General features: G+C 30.1%; 2 long non-coding RNA genes across 2 annotated transcripts; both read left to right on the top strand.

The window, feature by feature from the left end:
• The first annotated feature begins 1,326 nt into the window (after positions 1 to 1,326).
• Positions 1,327 to 6,825, top strand: LOC127067772 (uncharacterized). The gene is made up of 4 exons (XR_007782746.1): positions 1,327 to 1,613; positions 5,298 to 5,569; positions 5,693 to 5,839; positions 6,684 to 6,825. It is a non-coding gene; the product is annotated as an uncharacterized LOC127067772 (long non-coding RNA).
• Positions 6,826 to 10,715: 3,890 nt separating this feature from the next.
• Positions 10,716 to 11,819, top strand: LOC127067775 (uncharacterized). Its single transcript, XR_007782748.1, has 3 exons — positions 10,716 to 10,852; positions 10,921 to 11,084; positions 11,429 to 11,819. It is a non-coding gene; the product is annotated as an uncharacterized LOC127067775 (long non-coding RNA).
• The last annotated feature ends 759 nt before the right edge of the window (positions 11,820 to 12,578 follow it).

Genomic DNA, 12,578 nt, shown 5'->3' with positions numbered 1-12,578 from the left:
TAAAAACTTGATAATTACAGCTAAGAACTCAGAAGTAATATCCAACATGCTTATTTAATAAACTTATCTCCTAACTTAACAATCGCAACAAATAAATAAAATGTTAGAACTTTTAACGTCCATGTTAAACAAGAACAAATAAAATAGATTCATTAAAAATTGCAATTTGGAACGTAAACGGGTTATATCAAAGAATTCAAGAACTGAAAATCTTTCTACACTTCAACAAAAAAAAGTGATACTCATAGCAGAAACACATCTCACCGAAAAAAACTACATTAAAAGCCCATACTACAATGTATATGATACTAGACACCCTTCCGGGATAGCCCGTGATTCAGCTATAATTATAAGACAAGAAATTAAACACTTCCTTCATTGCTCGATTGCCGACTCGCAAATACAATCTACAACCGTAACGATCAACATAACATATGGAAACATAACACTATCGGCAATTTATTGCCTTTCCAATGAAAATATATCCACTCAACAATACGTAAACTTCTTTAAAGTACTAAGGAATAAATTCATTGCAGGCGGAGATTATAATGCGAAAAATACTCAATAGGGCTCCGAAACAATTTCTCTTTGAGGCAAAATCCTACACCATGCAATAAGGAGCCTATCGTTAGATACATTATCTACTGGGGAACCAACTTAGTGGCCAACTGCCCAAGGAAAAACTCCAGATTTATTAAACTTTGTTGTAATTAAAGGGCTGCATAAGACGCGTTTCAAAATGCAATCCTGTTTAGACCTTACCTCTGATCACTCTGCAATATTACTTGATCTTTTACGAATATCATCGTTTACAGAAACAACATTATACATATATAACAAAACCACTAACTGAACCAAATTCAAACAATATCTAGAAGAACTTAGATATTCACATGGATGCAAGACAACATGGAAACAACACATAAGAGCTAAAATAGAACCAATGTGCATAGAAAGAGTATGTACTGGCTTACAAATAAAAATTCGAAATTAAACATAAACAATAAGCTATCAATATACAAAACTATAATCAAACTGATTTGGACATACGGAATCGTTATATGGAGAATAGCAGTAAAAAGTCATATAGCTAAACTGGAAGCAATGCAATCCATTATCCTGAGGACAAGAGTTAACGCTCCCTAGTACGTCCGCAACGAGCAAATCCGTAAAGATCTCAAGATCAAATCAGTAAAAGAGGAAATAACCAACATATGCGTTAGATATAAAGAAAGACTAAGAAATCACTTAAATGTTTCAGTCAGGAAGCTATACTTAGAAAATATACCACAGAAAACATCTAAAAGATCTCCTTAGAACATAAGTTAAAACAACTCTTCTTACTTATTGTTAAGATCTTCTCTAATGAGAGAATATCTATGTGATATAAGTACATTTTGTTAAACGTACCTGCCGAATGTCCACTTTGGACAAATTGCAGAGAAAAATGAAGATAAAAAAAAAAAAGAAAAAAAGAACTTTTCAGAATAACATGGAGCTTTCCATTTAGTTGGGACTTTTTAATGCTTGATATCGACACTCGGCGATGTCACTAGACTGGCGATAAGTTTTTCTCAATCGAATGAAGCGTTTTTAGATACTGCAAACGAGTAAGTGGTATTTCCTTTCTTTTCTTTTTTTCGAATTTATAAAGTATGTATGAATTAATCAAACAAATTTTCAAGCCCCCAAAAAAAAGTTTATGCCACAAATTTAAGGATTGTCGAAGAAAATGATATGTCGAAGCATATTGATCTGTTCGATCAACGCCACTCATATATTTTATATAATTTACTATAATATTAGGTTTCTTGATATTGACTTCCACTTCGTAAAATCCTTTTTACGAAAGTTATACCTATGTTATCTCTAGTAGTTAAACAAGTGACAGTTCTTTTATCTTTCTACGATAAAGGTAAAGTTTTGATAAGCTACCTACAGATTTCGTTAAGAATTTTGATCTTTTTATTTCGTTTGGCAATTTCTTTCGCTTTGTTAGGATTGTCCCGGTTAAATAGCATTTGAGTTGGGATAATTCTTGAGCCAAGATGAAATTTGTATAATATCGATCTGTAAACATATGGTGCTCCTAAGCAGCAGAAATTTTGTCTAACATCATTTTATAAAGGTGTAACGGAATTTTCTTGGAAACTGGTAGATCAGGTCTCACCAATTGCTTTGTTGTAAGAGATCCATAATAAGGTAGAATATCAATGTACAAATGTTGCCAATATTTGAATCAGCTAGAGTAAATTCTAATACCCCATTTGGTTCGTTTTTTGGATTATATGTAATAAATGAAATTCGGTCTTTGAATTTGATAGTGATCTCATTCATATAAATTTGTTCTCCCAATATAAAATAATCCAAAAATTTAAAGAAGTTATTTATGCTCCTATGGGTCTTTTGCCAGATATAAATTCGCACTGCACCGATTGCGACCTGTCTGCATCTTCTGTAGTTTTACGATCGGTTTCACTGTCTTATTCTGATTTTTCAGCTTCTTACACCTCTTACTTCGTCACTGGATTAGTTGATTTCATTGACAATTGCTCCGTGTATAGAGGTAATTTGGTTTTTCAACAACGAAAAATTGAATTCGCCTTTACTTGAACTAAATTGATCGCTATCTATATCTATAGGACTCAACAACTTTGAAAATAAAGTTCTCACTGCTATGACTGTCGAATTCAGACTAACGTTAAAAATTCAGACCGAGCTGGATCCATGACAAAAATTGAGATAAAAATATCTTATTGCCATTATTATGAGAAATACAATACCCGGAAAGAAAGATATAGAACACAAGAATTTATTTACAAATAGATACTGTTTTTATTTCTTGGAGGTCTACAAAAAGTATCACTGTCTGGGTCGTCATTAGAATTCTCGCAGAAAACGTCAGAACGTCTAGAAGCTTCTCTCGAATTGTCGTATGAAACGTCAGAACGCTGTAGCGGTGCCTCTCGAGTGCCAAGGGATAACAAATAATAATAATTAGACGAAATTTTTAATTATTTGACGCAATCAGTTGATTTTAAATTCCTTAAACGTGATAAAAATATACCATTTTTAATATAGAAAATAATAGAATTAATAGATATTTTAATTCAAAAGAAAGCACCAACATTGATTCTCCAGTAAATAATTTCGGGAAGTCTCGTTATTTGCAAGATCGTGGATAATGATGTATCGTTGATAGGAATATAAAAATGCTTTCACAGTCTGTGTATATATACGATTACATACTTTTTTGAATTACTTGAAAACTTTTAAATCACTTGTATTATTACATGATCTATGTGTGTGGCTAAGGCTAAGTAATTTCTATTCAATATAAGAATCTTGCTATTTGTTTCGAATGTTATTTCTTATTTTACAAAATATACAATTCATTAATAATATATTAATAATGTAATGATAATGATATGATTTTTAATTTTCATAAAAGGTATGTACAAGTTAAATTCAAGAGATTATGACGAGGGTCACTATTATTTTAAGACTTGCATTAAATGTCCGCATAATCATACATAAATTTCTTATAATATCGACCGAAAAAATATCTTTTCATATTATTCATATTAACATTTGAATTTATATTTTTATTTATTAATAAATATAATTTCTCCTCAGTAGAAATAACTTCCATTGTTTGTAAATCAACATTTTGATATTGAACATAATTTGAATACTGAATTGATCTGTATCAACTTCTCTTTATAACTAGCCCTTTGCGGACACGCGTGGACAAATAGCCGTTCAAGTCTCTTCATCGTTGTGGTCACATATTGTAGAATAGCTCGCCTTCGTCTATCATTCTGAGCGATAAGATACGCAGCGGTATAGTAGACTAAAGAGTATCATGTTTGAAAGGAAATTGGACATCTTTAGCGGTGAAGTCTTATCTTCCGTTTAGTGTAAACTCACGATAGGGAATAACAATCGAGTCAGAACGAATTTGAGTCTTTCGAATCAGTCTCCTAATGATACTATCAAATGAACTAGGAAGACTTTTATATATTTTCTACGATATGACATCCTATATAGAATGTCTAAAAGATTTAGAGAGAATATGTTCGATGGTAATAGTAGTGATGACGAATATTACTTTATAACTGAGAAAATGCAAGAATGACGACAGTACAAGGAATCGGCTCAAGTGTTTCAATATTTCCAGGAGTATTGACAGTGATAATGAATTAAATATTGATGAAAATAATACAAGCCTCGACAATGAATGGAAGAATGTTATAAACCAACATATCATTTCACAAAAAATACAATTTACATAGGTATTATGAAATCCTGGTCCACAGATAAGTCCAAATTGTATAAAACCTATCGATTTTTTCGAATTATTCTGTATATAGAAATAATACCACTTTCGAATTTAAAGGACTATTGGTCAACAGATAAATCTCGGATTCCTTACTTTGTCGAAATATTTAGGAGAGACCGATTTTCATAAATATTTTGGATGCTTCAAGTATTGTAAATAAAAATCCAGAAGATACGCAAAACATCAGACTCAAAGAATTAGCAATTTTCTGGAATATATCAATAATAAATGTAGAGAAAATTTTGTATCCGAGGTGATATTATCGGTGGATGAACGATTGTTAAATTCAAAGGGAGAATAAGCTTTATTACGTATAATCTACAAAACCAACGAAATGAGATATTCGTATTTATGTTCTGACGGGTGCCAATATTGATTACACACAAACCATTTTCCTATATTATGGCAGCTTCATGACTGAGAAAATGGTTGAACCTAAGTGATCGTTATTTTACAAATGTTCCTTTGGCTGATGCATTACCAAACATGAAATGCCACATAACTGGAACTATTCAAAGTAATAGGAAATTTATTCCAAATGAAATAAAAACTCCAAAAGTTGTGAAAAATGAAACCGTTGTCTATAGATGCAAAGACATATTATTATTAGCTTGGAGAGATAAATGAATCGTGATAATGGTCAGCGCTTGTGCTGACTCAACTATGAAAAATATTCCCAGAAAAACACGCGAAGAAGAAATAATTATTATACCAAAGACAAATATAGTGATAAATCTTAATAAATATATGGGTGGTGTCGACAAAGTAAATCAGTATACGGTAACGTATTGTTTTATGCGAAAGTCCTAAAAATGATGGCGAAAATTATTTTTTTGGGATTTGGAAATATTAACAATAAATTCTTATTTATTATATACAATAAATCAGGGGAAACAGCATAAAAATAAAATAACACATTTGCAATTCGTATGTCGCTTGGTGGATCAATTAGTTAAAGATTTTCGTGAGTCCGGGAATACTTCATCATTTTCTGGAACAAAAGAAAGGCTGAAAGACTTTTTACACGTCATTCGGCAAGATGATACAGGAAGAAGTAAAGACTGTGTGGTATGTTCCACACGGAAAATCAAAGATAGAAGAAGAAAATGAAGGTACTATTGTGCTACTTGTCAACTAAACCGACCTTGCATATAGACAACTGCTTTAATATACCATACTATGCAAGAATACAAAACGAGTCGTACATAAACATAGCAAAGCTGAGTATGTTTTCTTGGATTTGGACAAAAAATTTAGTTGTATTTAAGTAAAGTTTTAGTTTTTATAACATAAACATTCAACATGTATATTTTCTCAACTGCGCACACCAATACCTCTCATCCATAGCGACGGTCGCTCGTTGGCATTAATTTTTGGGAATACATCATGATCACCAAACAAATGTAATACTTTTTTGCCACCAATTTTCAACCTGAAGTGGTTGCTTGCAAAAATTATCTACTGCAACTTTAATGACACTCATAATAGAAAACCGTAAGTATTTTTTTATTTTATGACTAAAAATAATCATTTTTTTTATTTCATCTTTTTTATCGTTTTTTGATTTTATCAATTTTTGACGTCTGAAGAATAAAATCCATGTTTTCATAAATAAATGAAAATCTAATTAATTCTTGTATTAAATATCATGCGGACATAGTTGATATGATACATTTTCATTGTCGACCTCAAAGAAATAAATTCCAATAATTCCTAGCAACGATATTGGACACCATACTGTAACCTTGGCACTGTGTAATTGTCGTGCAGTTCGATCAATAACAACAATTTTGCTTATTCACTAAATCTAAAAGATGAAAATGTGCTTCATCAATCACAATTAGATCGTGAATAAGATCTTAATTTTCATCAAAAAAAATCAAGAATTAACGATAAAAATTTATGTCGCTAACGAGGTCATGATCTTCCGATGGAAACAAGTAAAGAAAAAATTTTTTTCAATGTACGTAAGATCATTTTGACACTAAAAGCGAAGTTGAGATAAACAAACTTAATTATAAACAATCGTTAAGTGAAAAAAGGAGAAAATAATATTAGTGAGAGAATGAAGGATGAGATCAGAAGAAATTGTTGGTTTCACTACCGCCTTCTTTCCTCTTTACTTTTACCGGTTATGGGTAAGAGAGATGTGAATCACATAATGTCATCCTCAAAATAAAAGATTGTAGACAAAGTGATATTGTGTGTGTGTGTGTGTCTATATATATATTAGTGTGTGCGTGTGCATGTCCGCGCGTGTGTGTGTGAAGACAAGAGTACATTCATTTCTCTAATAAGAATTTTTGTGAAGGTTAACTTAAGAGTCTGAGTATTTCAGGTTTAAAGTTGCTTGAAAAGTGAAAGAACGCAGTACTAGAGTGCTGACACGGTGGCCAGTCAGTTAATTTTATCTTCGAACACAATGCTTGGAGAATGAAGACATATTTACGATTAAGATGTTTAACGTGGCTGTTTTGTAAAATGACACTGTACAGAATGCCAAATTTTTTGGGTAGTGTATATATAAACGGTAATGTGTAAATATTGGTAATATAAATATTAGTTTGGATATTTTATATAATGCCTACGGTTCATTGGATAATGTGTTGAATCCATAGTAGACTTTTTTTATTTTTATCTTTCATCACTTCTGCTCTGCCTATAACTGACATTCTTTTATCTTAATCTGTTATTGCTTGTATTCTGTTTATTGCTCCTACACATTCTTCTATGCTGAGAGATATCTTGTTGTCTTTGTCCTTTCAGTTGTATTTTATTTCATTTACAATAATTACCGACATATTATTTCTGTATTTGAATTTAAAATTGCACTATATTTTATCATTTTTCATCGCCGTGAATGTTTATGCAAGTAGAATGTGGAAAATGTTCGAAAGAAAGCTGGTCGCTCTCATAAGTAAAAAAAGGATAACAGCACTTTTCTTACCACTCATCAGTACCAGGATCGAATATACGTTGGGTTGCGTCTGTGTTATTAGACTTATTAGATCATTAGACTTAACACACAGTGCTCGGTCAGTTTACTAAATTAACACACATATTAACATTGACCGCAATATATACATATACATAGTGAGTTTAGATGAATAATTGTATGCTAAAATACACCGTTTAACATCAGTTTCCACTCTGATCTTCTTTTTACAAGATTGAGTTCAACTTTAAAAGCTTAAGTTGTATGATTGGATGGTTGCTATCCTGCGTTCCGATAAGACTTTTTATAAAAAAATTTCGTACAATTTGTTAGCGAGAAATAAGAGGCGAGGCCAGATCGATGTTTGCTTGAGAATTTTTCGATTTCCGAAATCAGGAATACTCTACCTTCATCGAGTAGAGATTTGAAGAAAATTGAAAGCTGATCTATGTGTCCTAAATTTCCTTTAGTTCAAGAGAAAAGAAATGACCATGAATATCCGTCGCTCTTGTAGGTCGACTTAGTTTTTTTTTCTGTATGTACTATGTCGGATAATATTCTTGTTATAAAAAGAATTAATTATTTCTGCTGCTAATTTGGATAAAAGCTTCGAAGCTTCTGTAGAGAGCATTGAAATTCAAGTTTCGATATTTTCATCTATTTATATAAAATTGATGTCAAAGGTGATTTGAATGTATAAAACCAATTTGCAGTTTTTATGGCTTTCGGAAGAAAACATTGAGTGATTCCTTAAATAAGTTTATTTAACTCATACCAGTATAAAAACTTAGAGAGACTATAGAAATAAATTACAAGTTGGAAATCTTGGTTCGTTTATTACAGATTTTATTAATATTCAATTAGAAAGACGAGTTTCAACGAAGTCTTTGTTATTGAATATATCAAATTATTCAAATGCCACGTAAAAGGTAAAAGAAAATTACATGTCACATTATATAATTTTTCAGTTCTATAAACATCATTTTTCAAGAGAATGATTGGCTTCCGAACTATCGTTCCTTTGAACATTTTTATCCTTGCTATAAATAAAATATGATACGAGTAAAAAAAATTTTATCTTGAATTTCAAGGTTAATTTTGCGATATCTTTTTTAAGTACATCTTTACCAATCTAGGTGAAGAATCCCGCTGTATTGGTCATATATTTTCCTGCCGCTTTAGGGAAATATCTTCCTTCGAGTGCGAATTATCGGCGCAGCCTTTTGTTAAAATTATTTATAGTTATATTCGTGCTTTACTTATTTATGAAATTACTTATTCTAATTACTATATTTTTTAGTATTTATTCTATTATACATTTATTGCATATTTATATTATCTTAATATGAGGAAAAGGACAACGAATCCAGTTTACAAGTCCGATTTTCATTACGATGCGTTGACTGACATATCCACATGTATCATTAATAATTATAAATATATTGTAAAAGATAAACAGGACATGAATTCAGGAATGCATTTAAATGATACTCACCCGAATGAATTTACAAAAGGGCAATTCAAGAAAATTTGAAGAGTTTGATGATAATAGCAGAAAAAGAATAAAATTAACGAAGAGAAATTAACGGAAGCAAAAATTGAGTACAATTCACGATAAATTATTTTTCTAATACATAATAATGCTTTTTAAAATATTATTGGCACAATTCTATTGGACACTAACACAAGACAGGTCATTAATTTGCATGGTATGAATAAATCTGTCGCCGTAAAGGCAGAACAAATTCGTGAAAAAATAGACGGTAAGATAAATAGAAAACTTATGTTTAAATACTATTAGATGTTGCAACATGAATGAATTTTTCATTTTGGAGAATTAATATATAATTCCTTAACGAAAATCTAAATATTATATTGCTAACATTAGATGTAAAAGAACCATCTGGTAGTCATAATAAAAATATAACATTAAAAAATGTAAAGTCGAATTTTATTTTTTTAAATAAAAAATTTGTCATAAATATATCAGTATGAACGATATTGTTTCTGTAATTACATATAATGATGCAAATGTAAATTTATTTACTTGTAATAAAATTTATTCATTTGTCAAGGTGCAGATGCACAACTTATGATATTTTTTAAGAAAGAATTTCTTATGTGTGTAAACATCTGGAATAATGACCGGTAAATTCAATTGATTTGTCGAACAGCTTTCACATAGCGATACAATGTTTTCTTTGGGAGAAATCTTCAACTTCCAATGATATTCGAGATATTTTATAAGAGTTCGTATATCAAAGATGACAGAAAAAAGAGTTGGAGAAAGGAAAAAAAATATTTAGATTACTTTTGCGGTGGGAAAATTTTTCAGAACTTTGAGACATAAAAAGTACAAATTAATAGCAATGAAAATGAATACCGAACACAGATCTTCTTAATATCCAATTTCTCATTCAGACTTTCTTATTTTTCTTTTTTTTTTAAATAACTGATATATATATATATATATATATATATATATATATATAGATTTCTGAGTTGAAATTTTTTACAGAACTAAGTTTATGATTTTCTCTTGCAGCATTTTATATTTTATATAATATAGATACTTCTGATATTTATTGAAGAAGAAGATATCATTCTTACGAATTACAGCAGACTATAGTAGGTACATTAAAAATATAGCTATACGTACTATAGTACTCCGCATCCGAGCGGCAAAACACGTGATGGTTTTGGAATATTTATCAAAAACAATACTAAACACTTACAAATAAACTCTTATTAAATAGTCAAAATACAAGCGATTACAGTCAATGTCACTTTAAACAATCATGATATCACATCTTAACAGTATATGCCCATCAAAGCATCAAATACGTGTAGAGGAATACAAAGCTTTTTTCGAATCCTGCCCAGCGAAGTTTATTGTTGTAAGAGACCTCAACAACTTTTAGGTTACAACTTTTTTTCTCATAACAACATTTTCTCATAAACAACAATTTAAAATGCAATATTCTACTAAAAAATATATAAAACATGGAAATAGCAGTAGAAATGTTAACTACCATATTTCAAACCTCAAGCAAATATTACAACAAAACATAAAATATACGGGTACAATAAACAATAATAAAATATCAACAGTATATTCTTAATAAAAAACAGGAAAAGAATGAGAAAGTTATTGCAAAGTACAAGGTGGCTACAATATAAAATTATAATGAATAAACCTTATCAAAAAAATTAAACATGTAATCAATAAGACATAATACCAACTTCAAAACTATATAAAAAATTTAGATTCCTTTGAAAGAACAAATTATTCACTATGGAAATCTACAAAAATCCTCAAAAGGCTGCATTTTCCCACTTCACTTATGCAAAAACAAGGCGGGAGCTGAGTAGATAAGCAGAGACCATGGTAGATTATTTGCAAAAAGTATTCGCAATTGAATCATACATTTCACTTAATAACGGTAATGAAGAATAGCCGATAGATGATAAAGCAGTTAAAATAAGTGAAGTCATATCTATAACCAAAAACCTGAAAATTAATAAATCTCCTGCATACGATCTCATAAGAGTGAAAATGGTAAAAGTGAATGGTACTGAAGCAATCAGATTTATAATTATTTTAACTAACATTATCTTTAGTATCGATCATTTCCTGCAGATCTGGATACGTGCTGAAATAATCCTGCTACATAAAGGTAAAAACTCTAAATTACGACCATTATATAATGGAAGAAATTACTAATGGAAGAAATTATGCCAAACAATTAATCTCGAAACATTAATTTGGATTTAGAAAAAATCGCAACACATTCAAGGAAATAGGTAGAATGATAAACAAAATAATTAAATCCATTAATATTAATCGTACAAAGTCCGGTCAAATGACCAGTTCTTAAATTTAATTAAAAATTGTTTTTATTTTTTTTGTTCATCTAACTGTATGTAAATTCTTAGAGTATCTGATTAATACGTTCACGCTGGCGCTGCTATTTGTATTTCTTGTGGTGGGGCAGGATTACTATTTGAGGGCCGCATATTATTTATAGATAGCTATTATACAAGTGTCCCTTTGACTGAAATTTATAATAATGCAAAAATTTTATAATTATGCAAAAAAGGATGTTGATTTATCTGATTAAATGATATTGTACTATAATTGTTTACAGAAAACCATTAAATGGTACAAAAAAATTACTATACAATTAATATGCGGGGCTTGCCTTATAAATGCGTGGTATATACATCAAAGATGGGGTAATAAACATATTAATATTTTATAATTAAAAGAAAAAATTATTGATCACCATATAGAAGAAATGGCTATTGAAAAGCAAATATCTTCAAAAAAGGTTCCCAATTTCTTCATTCATATAAAAAGTCTGTAAGAAAGCCAAGGACAAGATGTAAGGAATGTTATAAAAAAAGTTAGAGATTATGTAAAAGAGTAACGACGTATTGCAATCGTTATGAGGGCCAGCCAATACTTTGTTTGAAATGCTTTCAAAAATTGCATAGAAATGCATAAACAATTAAGTTAAGTTTACAATATTGAGATGAAATGAAACAGATCCTACTTTTTTTGAATTAATATACATTAAATTTTCATTATTAAAATATTCAACTATATAGCAATTTTTTTCTAGTTATTAAATGAACTACGTTTTTGGTGGAACGCATTGTCTGATGGAACATTAAAGTGTAAATCACAGGTGGTACACAAAGTGTACACCGCTTGATGGAAGAATCGAGCGTGAGCCACCGGTGATATGCGTTGACGTGAATGTGTTAAATAATTTTTCAATTTTTATTTTTTACTGGGAATATTCATCGCCTGACTTATTTACCGTGACCGGTCATTTGATCGGTGGATAAATTTATATCTTTTTTTAAATTTCTCTGCCTGGGAACTTAATTGTGGATTCAAATAACTCAAATTTCTTAATTATATATAGCTGCATACATATGAATGCGATATGTGTTTGGCTTCATCGTAAGCAATCGAATAATCTGATAGTCAATATTAGGTATCGCCTAAACACAACGAAGTGTTATCGGCTCCTTTTGTAAATCTAGAAATACTTTCTCTATAATGAATAGTCTATAGTAATCGATATCTAAATATCTCTTCTTTTGAGAGTCACAGATTGAAGTCTAAGAGTAATCAAAGACGACAAGAAGTGAATAAATTTTATATTATTCAGTATATTGATTTTATATTTTGTTTTTCTCTGAAATTTATCCCGTTTAGACAGAAAATTATTGGAAGCTATTTGTGAAGAGTGTTCTGACGGGCGATATTCTGGGTCTGAAAATAAA

Source organism: Vespula vulgaris, chromosome 11, assembly GCF_905475345.1.
Source record: "Vespula vulgaris chromosome 11, iyVesVulg1.1, whole genome shotgun sequence".
Taxonomy (NCBI): domain Eukaryota; kingdom Metazoa; phylum Arthropoda; class Insecta; order Hymenoptera; family Vespidae; genus Vespula; species Vespula vulgaris.
This window is presented reverse-complemented; position numbering and strand designations above follow the sequence as displayed.